This window comes from Carlito syrichta, unplaced genomic scaffold (assembly GCF_000164805.1).
Source record: "Carlito syrichta isolate Samal-C Ts95f unplaced genomic scaffold, Tarsius_syrichta-2.0.1 Scaffold302992, whole genome shotgun sequence".
Lineage (NCBI taxonomy): Eukaryota > Metazoa > Chordata > Mammalia > Primates > Tarsiidae > Carlito > Carlito syrichta.
In genome coordinates this window covers 105,443-114,890 of record NW_007247088.1, presented here as the reverse complement: position 1 = coordinate 114,890, position 9,448 = coordinate 105,443, and the positions used below count along the sequence as shown (strand labels likewise).

Sequence of the window (9,448 nt, the reverse complement as noted above, 5' to 3'; positions counted from 1 at the left end):
GTTTTCTTACCTGTAAGATGGGATTAAAATGATATTTATTGTTGTTGAGGTTGCCAGTAGGGTAAGAGAATTGTAGAGTCTGCTTGTGATCTTTTTGGGACAAAAGTGAAAAAAAAAAAGCTTGCTATAGCAGTTGCTTGTGTACTACTATTAGAAATCACCGAAATAATGGCACCGGTATGTATCAGAACTATTTTGTTTACAAAGGATTTATACATATGGTTTATTTGTGTTTTGTTTTGCTTTTAAAGGTTACGGGAAGTTTCAGAGAAGCTAAACAAATATAATTTAAACAGGTAAGAACTTTAAGATATTTTAAGTCTTCTGACAAAGAATGATTTTTCTTATAAGGAAAAAACTCATATGTAGTTAGCAGCCTAAAATGATTAAGATTAATATGATCATGGTTGGAATAAGAATCTTTTAATCAGCTGGACTCGGTGGCTCAGCCTGTAATCCCGCGCCTTGGGAGGCTGAGGTGAGTGGATTGCCTGAGTTCGCGGGTTCGAGACTCACCTGGGCAACTTGGTGAGACCGCATCTCTACAATAAATTAAAAAAAAAATTAGCCGGGCGTGGTAGCGCGTGCCTGTAGTTCCAGCTACTCGGAAGGCTGAGGCGGAAGGATCACCGGAGGCCAGCAGGTCGAGGTTGCGGTCTGGGTGACAGAGTGAGACTCCAACTAAAAAAAAAAAAAAGAATCTTTTAATCTCACTATCTACTTTTTATGAATTGGGTTTATTCGTATAGTTTGCATTTATACTGATTTTTTAAAAAAAGAATCTGGCATAAAGGAGATAAAAAATGATTATAGAGATATTATAATTTTTCAGTTATTGCTTTAAAATATGTGAATATATTTTTTAAAAATAAGTTTTGCCAGTTATTATTTTCTTGATTGAATTTAAGAAAAATATTCCTAGGATGTACTTACCATTTGATAAATAATATAATACTTTTTTCTTTTTTTTTTAATCTCCCAGCCACCCTCCTCTGAATGTTTTGGAACAGGCTACTATTAAACAGTGTGTGGTGGGACCAAATCATGCTGCCTTTCTTCTTGAGGTAAATTATTTATTTACTCTAAGATAGAGAAATGAAAAATAAATGGTCAAAATACTCAGGAGTTTGAGACCAGTCTGGGCAATATGGTGAGACTTCGTCTATACAATAAAATAAAAAAATTACCTGGGCGTGGTGGTATGTACCTATAGTCCCAGCTTCTTGGGAGGCTGAGGCAGAAGGACCTCCTGAGCCCAGGAGGTCGAGATTGAAGTAGCCGTGTTCATTGCACTACAACCTGGGTTAGAGTGAGACTCTGACTCAAAAAAACAAAACAAAAAACCAACCAAAATACAATTGTGCATCATATTTCTTTCCTTTTAACCAAGGAAATCAGCAGCCACTCAAGAGTTATTTTGACGATCTCCCAAAGCAAGCTGGAATGATTTACTAGAGATTGAAAATAGTAACAGAATAGGGGAGGCTTCTGGCACCCAGGCATTTTCTTACTCTGAATTCTGTCAGATTGAGATGTTTTAAATTATGTTCTGCTGGTTTCTTGATAATATATGTATAATCATATTTCTCTAACTCAGGTGTGATTATCTTCTAGAAAGGAAGCTTATTTGTTTTCTTCTGAACTGACAGTGACAGGCACAGAATCTGTTTGCTGAATAGATTCAATTTCTAAATATGCATTTTATGTACATTTTTACTTTGAGAATTTCTTCTATTTTCTTTGCTTTTAGGATGGTAGGGTGTGCAGGATCGGCTTTTCAGTACAGCCAGACAGATTGGAATTGGGTAAACCTGATAATAATGATGGGTAAGCTCTTATATCCTTTCTACGTATTATCTAGCTCTTAGAAGGTATTGTGTAAACCCGTGTTTTGATTTTGGTAGCCCTCAAATTAAAAAAAAAAAAATTGCAGAAAATCAGATGCTTAAAATATAGTAAAATGATTACTTTATAGTTTTATCTAAATTTTTCTGCACATGGTAATTCACAGCCAAAGTATTTACATTAAAAGTAGCAGAGGAGTAGCCGGGCTCGGTGGCTCAGCCTGTAATCCCGCACCTTTGGGAGGCTGAGATGAGTGGATTGCTTGAACCCGTGGGTTCAAGACCCGCCTGGGCAGCGAGACCTCATCTCTACAATAAATAAAAAAATCAGCCGGGCATGGTAGCGCATGCCTGTAAATCCGGCTACTTGGAAGACTGAGGCGGAAGGATCGCGGGAGCCCAGCAGGTCAAGGCTGCGGTGACTGGGAGCGGCCACTGCACTCCAGTCTGGGTGACAGAGTGAGACTCCAACTCAAAAAAAAAAAAAAAAAAAAGAAAAAAAGTAGCAGAGGAGTTTGTTATTACTTAAAGAAATAGGTTTCGTTAAGTCCCAAGTTGGATCTACTCTTTAAATGAAGTTTTTTCACCCTTATTATTTCCAAATCAGTAGCACAATTTGAAGCAATAGGAGTTGTTCACATTTTGGTTTTTAAAAATTATACCAGGCTGGGCTCGGTGGCTCAGCCTGTAATCCCAGTGCTTTGGGAGGCTAAGGTGAGTGGATTGCCTGAGCTCACGGGTTCGAGACCCGCTTGGGCAACTTGGTGAGACCTCATCTCTACAGTAAATCAAACATTAGCTGGGCGTGGTAGCGCGCGCCTGTAGTTCCAGCTACTTGGAAGGCTGAGGTGGAAGGATCTCCGGAGCCCAGCAGGTCGAGGCTCCAGTGGCCGGGAGTGTGCTGCTGCACTCCAGTCTGGGTGACAGAGTGAGACTCCAACTCAAAAAAAAAAAAAAAATTTACAGCATGTATACAAAAAAGAATGTTAGATAACATAATGAGTTTCAGTTGAATGCTTTAATTTTTTAAATTTATTTTAAAAATCTCAAAAATATACTGTTTATCATTTATTTGCAATGAAAAAATGCTGATTATTAGGCTACAAGTTGTTGCCTTCACTTTCTGGGTTGAAGTATACATTTCCATAAGAATAATCAGGGAGTCATTTTGGTGTTTTATCACAGTAAGTCCCAGAGCATTGAGGACTGGATTTCTAGGATTGTTTCTAAACAGTCTGGGACTGTTCTGTGATTATTTACTTCTTGTTTTCCCCCAGGTCAAAGTTGAACAGCAACTCGGGGGCAGGGAGGACATCGAGGCCTGGTAGGACAAGCGATTCCCCGTGGTTTCTCTCAGGTTCAGAGACGTTGGGCAGGCTGGCAGGCAACACCCTGGGGTAGGTAGTGGTCAGTTGGAGGCACTCTCTGGGTCTGTATCATTGTCCTGTAAATGCTCTCCCTTTGGATGGTCATATTGAACATTATCTAGCAATGGAGTGAGTAAACTTCTGAACTCTGGGCAGGAGCTTGGTAGTGCTCAGGGCGAGTCCCCATGATAAAAATAAGCCACACAGGCTAATTATAGTTAACCCAGGCCCTTGGTCTTATAAAAATATATGTAATGTTCACATGTGTTGAGAATGTCAGATATCATATCAGTTTTGCTGTTTAAAATTTTAAGTGATTTTTATCTTTGGTCAACTCTTGCGACTTACTGGGTTTAAAAAAAAAAAGTCTTACTTTCTGGCATCCAGATTTGATGGTTCTTTCTTAATTAATTTAATGCGGTTTGTAAATCATATAATTAAACCACATAGCCTTTAATAAAGTTATTTTTTACTTTTAAAATGTATGTGTGACATGCATACCTCTTAAACTAGATACCCAATTCTATACCACTTAATCCAGAGATTATTTACTGTTAAATTAAAGAATCCATGTAGAAATTCCAAGGCAGATGATGTTTACTCATTTTGTACCTTGATTCCTAAATGACCAGATTTTCTGAAAATACCCAGTTCATGATTAGATGATGCCATTTTAGTCAAATCAGCATATGTGACCAGAAAAAGATAACAAGAAGCAATTTAATTGTAAAATATCATTAAGGGGAGGAGGTTATGGGGAGAAGTTTTTTTCCCCTACACTAAATTGGTAGGTAAAGTAAGTTTAGGTTTAAAAATTGGGATTCCAGAAGACTTTCTTTGCTTTTGTGTTTTTGGAGTGGGAGGAAGGTTATTCAGTTGAGTGCGTCCTTTAGCTATAGCAAATATAGCTCTGGCCTTTTATATTAAAATGCTGTATATGTCCTTTTAATAGTCCTAGGTACACAGTGTGTGATTCTGAAAATAACATGTAATGACAAATGAAATTTCATTTTATTTGATAAACCTGAAAAAATTGATTATATTTATTCAAGAAAGAGTAGCTTATCTATCATTCTGTTTTCCAATAATACCTTCCTTAAAGATAAAAAAATCTCTTTGTTTAGTTCAAGAATCAGTAAAGAGGCCTCTTCCAGCCCCTCCTGTTGTTATTGAGAGACAGCCGTGCTTTCCATCTGGGGCTGCTTTTGTGCTACAGGAGCAGAGATGAGTAGTCGCGACTGTTTAGCCCCCAAAGCCTAAACTATCTAGTTGGGCCATTTACAGAAGAAGTTTGCTGATCCCTGGTTTACTTTATCAGTTTATATCATAGCATTTGTTCCTAATCCCGTACTTTTTATTTTTAAATAAAACTTCATTTTGAAAGAATTTGACTTCAAAAGAAGTAGCAAAAATAACACAAATAATTTCTGTATTTTTTTAATCTAGTTTTTTTGAATGTTAGCTTCTTACATAGTCATACTGTCAGAACGAGAAATTAATGTTGGCCTTTGCTTAATCTGCGGTGTTTTTAAATTTTGCCAGTTGTCCCACCAACCCTTTCTCTAGTCCAGGATCCCGGCCAGGATCACATTTGCATGTAGTTGTCATGCTTCCTTAGTCTTCTGTAATCTGGGCCAAGTTCCTCAGTCTTTCTTTGTCTTTCTGGATCAAATGAGTTTGAAAAACTGGTGGTTATTTTGTAGAATGTTTGGATTTATCTGTTGTTTCCTCTTGATTGAACCCAAGTGATGCATTTTTGTCAGGAATACCACAGAAGCGGTGATGTGCCTTTCCCAGTGTGTCACACTAGATGTCCTGTGACGGTGAGGCCTCTCATTACTGGGGAACAGATTCCCTCTGATGACTTTGGTTAAGGTGGTGTTTAACCAGGTTTCTGTGCTGTGAAGTTGCTCTTTTCCCAGTTGTCATTAATGTATATTTTCTCAGGAGATACTTTATAACTTTGTACAAGTCTGAATTCTCATCATACTTTTTTGCTTACTGATTTTAGAAAGCATCCATTGATGATTTTTCTTTTTGCCAGAGTCAGTTGTTATTGTGGTAATGGCCAAATGATGACTTCTAAAAATAGAATTTGACAAGTTTCTATCATTTCTTTTATATTTATCAATTGGAAGTTGGGTTGATTGTAAGGAATAACTTATTCTCCTCTTTGTTTCTTTTTTAATCGTATTTATAATTTTTTCTTTTTTATTCAGTTTTTTACATAATTGCGGTCTCATTGGATATTTGTTATACCCATTACTGTTTTTAGTATGTTGCTTTAATTGTCTTAGATCTAAATCCTCTCCTTAATAAATAAAATTTGAAAGTAACCAGCTATAATAGAATGTATGATAGGATGACTGAAATAGAACAGTGGGATTTTGTGACTTTGTTAACAAAATATGTCACAAATAGAGTAATAAAGCAATATTCTTGAGCTTGAATGAAACCTCTGTAGACCGTCTCCAAAGAAGATTATGGCTAATTTTAATTCGTTGAAATGTAGAAAGAATCGTTCTTTTTTTTTTAGTCTCTCTTACCCATAATTAACTACACTTTTCCCAACCCCTCTTTCTGTCTCTCCTCCCTCAGTTCCTCCCAGACAGACCCTGTGTAAGCTTTCTTTAGCATTGGGTCCAAGATTTGCAGTATTGAAAAATGTCATAGTGCTTACTGATGAACTTAATACCAGTTATTTGTTTACTTTTATTTGGGTTTGCAGATGTCTACAAAGTGTAAGCACTTAAAGGCTGGCTGTTTCTTTTAGACTGTATGAACATTCTTCTTAGTTGATGGTGAAATTGTAGTAAAGTTATTTTGTAAAGACATTTTTTAGAACCAAAAATATTTTCCTTTTTTTCCCCCATTCCATTTGTGTTGATTACAATACACTTTAAAGAAGGTTACGAGGTTACAATTTATAACATGTGTGAGAGAACCTAGGACAGGCAGATATTCAGTCCTCAAAGGGGCCTCTTTAACCACAAATTTGCAAGATAGGGTGTAATATGAAAGAGTTCTGCAGAGTCCAGGCTTGTTCACTTTTGCTCTTGAGAGTTGTCCTGAGTTAGGGGATGAATGGGCTCTATTTGAGTGAGAGCCACATTTGAAAGATTTTAGAATTATTGGTACTGTTTTCCATTAGCATGGATGATTGAGAATTGATCATTTAGAATGATTATTCTTAGGAATGCATAGCGTCCTTTTAAAAGTTTTTTTCTTTGATGTTTTTGCTAATTGGCAGGTTTGTGTGCTAAAGATTTCTGACTGTTGCCATATTCTCCTTTTAATAATTACTTCAAGTTTATCTTGGGAGATATTTCAAAAATCTCCTAGGTATTTTTTTTAAACTCATTTTGAGCCAGCTCAAGGGTATGAGCACCAAATTTATTTGGGGAAGATGAGGGAGTTTATTCATGTTTAACAGTGAGGTTAAAACAGACCTTTAGTATACAAAGTCTAGTCTGTTATTTGTTACCATTGGACATAGTAGGTGATAGGTATATGCTACTTTCCATTGGTTTGAACTACCATATTCCTTTGGGGGTTTAATCTGAGCTAATAACACATGATTTGAAATGGAAAAGCCAAGCAGGTACTTAAAATTGCAAATCGTTGAAGCTTTCTTTCAGGTAGGTAAAATGGTTAGTAGTGAGTCTCTTGACAAACTGGATTCCCCATTTTTAATGGAGGCAGCCGATAAATTGATTTTTGCAGTGGAAGGTAGAGCCCTTGCTGTTGCATCCAGATTCCTGTGTTCCTCCCTACCTTTTTTGTCCTAAGAAAACCTGCAAGTCTGGATTATGTGAAGCTTCTTAAATTTAAATGTTAGAAGTAATTGATATTTTCATGGAACTAAATATACACATATACACAGTCATACGTAGTGCATATGTGTATGTGTGTATATACATCTATTTAAAAAATAATCTAAAAATAAAATTCTGTTTTAGGACAGTTTTAGATTGACAGAAAATTTAAGAGCTAGTACTGAGAGTTCCCATATACCCATGCCCAGTTTCCACTGTTATTAAAACCTTACATTAGTATGGTACATTTCTTACAATTAATGAGTGAGTATTGGTACTCAAGGTCATAGATCAATTCACATTTCCCTAATTTCTTGTGATGTCCTTTTTCTGCTCTAGGAGCCCATTCAAGATTTCACATTAGATTTAATCATCATTTCTCCTTAGGCAGTTCCTTGACTCTAAGTTTCTCAGACTTGCCTTGTTTTTGATGATGTATATACTTTTTAAACCAACTAACCAAGTAATGTATGCAATATAAGCTGTGGATTAGTTGCATGCTAGGTGTGATCTGAGTCCTCGGTTGATTTTGAGTCATTCTGTGTACCTTAAGTATTATATAATAGGATCAAAATTGTAGGATTAATTTGATAAGCAAATCACAAAAAATAACAGTTTTTTGGGGTTTTTTTTTTTTTTTTTTGAGTCAGAGTTTCACTCTGTCACCCAGGCTGGAGTGCAGTGGCACGCCCACGGCCTCTGTAGCCTCTACCTGCTATGCTCAGGCGATCCTTTTGCCCACGGCCTCTGTAGCCTCTACCTGCTATGCTCAGGCGATCCTTTTGCCTCAGCCTTCCAAGTAACTGGAACCACAGGCGTGTGCCACCACACCCACCTAATTTTTTGATTTACTGTAGAGACGAGGTCTTGCCAAATTGCCCCAGGCTGGTCTTGAACTCCTGGATTCAGTCAGTCCTCTTGCCTCAGCCTCCCAAAGTGCTGGGATTACAGGTGTGAGCCAGCACACCAGGCTTTCTCAGTATTTTTTAGTGTAATATTAAAAATTATATATAACTTGCTATGGTTACAAAAAGAGTTCACCAATTCCACTACTGTCTTTTGTGATAACTGACAAACCTTTCAGTATATGCTGAGTTTTAACACATTAATTTTTATCTAGGTAGCAGGCTGGTGAGAGGAATGTTCAGGAACATTTGAGGTATGGATGGGCTTGGATTCTGATAGGAGAAACACTGCACAACAGGCAAGAGTCAACAAAAACTCTTCTCCATGGTAACAGTCAGGTAAATGGAGAAAGCAGAGATATTTTGACAGTTGCCTTCAAGAAAACTCAACTGAGGGTCTGTGCAGCAGAGATTGTAAACTGGCAGCTAGTGGTGCAATGGATTAAATCAGCAGTGCTTAAAGAAAGAATGTGTGAATGTTTTAAGATAGGTAGATATTTTCCACTCTTACTTATCTTGGCTTATCCTTATTTATGTAGTCACCTGTCTACCTCTCATGGAGATTGGTAGTGCCTGTAAGATCTGCCCAAGAGCAGTTGTGTATTTGGATAGTATAACTGATCAGATTTCCAGCATTCTTTTTTTTTTTTGAGTTGGAGTCTCACTCTGTCGCCCAGACTGGAGTGCAGTGGCTGCTCCCGGTCACCGCAGCCTCAACCTGCTGGGCTCTGGCGATCCTTCCGCCTCAGCCTTCCAAGTAGCTGGAACTACAGGTGTGCGCTACCACGCCCGGCAAACTTTTGAATTATTGTAGAGATGAGGTCTCGCCAAGTTACCCAGGCAGGTCTTGAACCCGTGGGCTCAGGCAATCCACTCACCTCAGCCTCCCAAAGGAGCGTGATTACAGGCTGAGCCACTGAGCCCGGCTCAGCATTCTTTTCTTGGGGAAAAAATGATATGCATTCCTCAGTGGGTATATTGTTATATCTTTTATCTATATTGGCCATATAATTTATTGTCTAAACTGGCATTTTTTGAGTGAAATCAATAATTTGATTATTAAGGTTACACTGGCACCATCCCAGAATCTTTGGTGTGGTTCTAAGTTGACATAATATATTTAGGGTTTTTTGGTTTTTTTTTTTTGAGTTGGAGTCTCACTCTGTTACCCAGGGTGTAGTGCGGTGGCACGCTTATGGCCACATTAGCATCCACCTGCTGGACTCAGGCGATCCTCCCACCTCAGCTTTCCAAGTAGCTGGAATTACAGGTTCGTGCCACCACACCTGGCTAATTTTTTGATTTATTGTAGAGATGAGGTCTCACCAAGTTGCCCAGGCCGGTCTTGAACCTCTGAGCTCAGGCAGTCCTCTCGCCTCTGCCTCCCAAGGTGCTGGAATTTTAAGCATGAGCCGACGCACCCAGCTATAGTTAGGTTTTGAATGTTCAAAAATTTCTTTTTCTTTTTGAGTTGGAGTCTCACTCTGTCGCCCAGACTGGAGTGCAGTGGCAGCTCC

General features: G+C 38.1%; 1 protein-coding gene across 1 annotated transcript in view; it reads left to right on the top strand.

The window, feature by feature from the left end:
* The first annotated feature begins 258 nt into the window (after nucleotides 1-258).
* UBR5 (ubiquitin protein ligase E3 component n-recognin 5) overlaps nucleotides 259-9,448 on the top strand; it is a 104,832-nt gene continuing 95,642 nt past the window's right edge. Inside the window, exons 1-4 of the mRNA XM_021711997.1 lie at nucleotides 259-296; nucleotides 983-1,064; nucleotides 1,751-1,827; nucleotides 3,122-3,241. The gene's annotated coding sequence lies outside the window, so the exon portion shown is untranslated. The remainder of the gene's footprint in view (nucleotides 297-982; nucleotides 1,065-1,750; nucleotides 1,828-3,121; nucleotides 3,242-9,448) is intronic.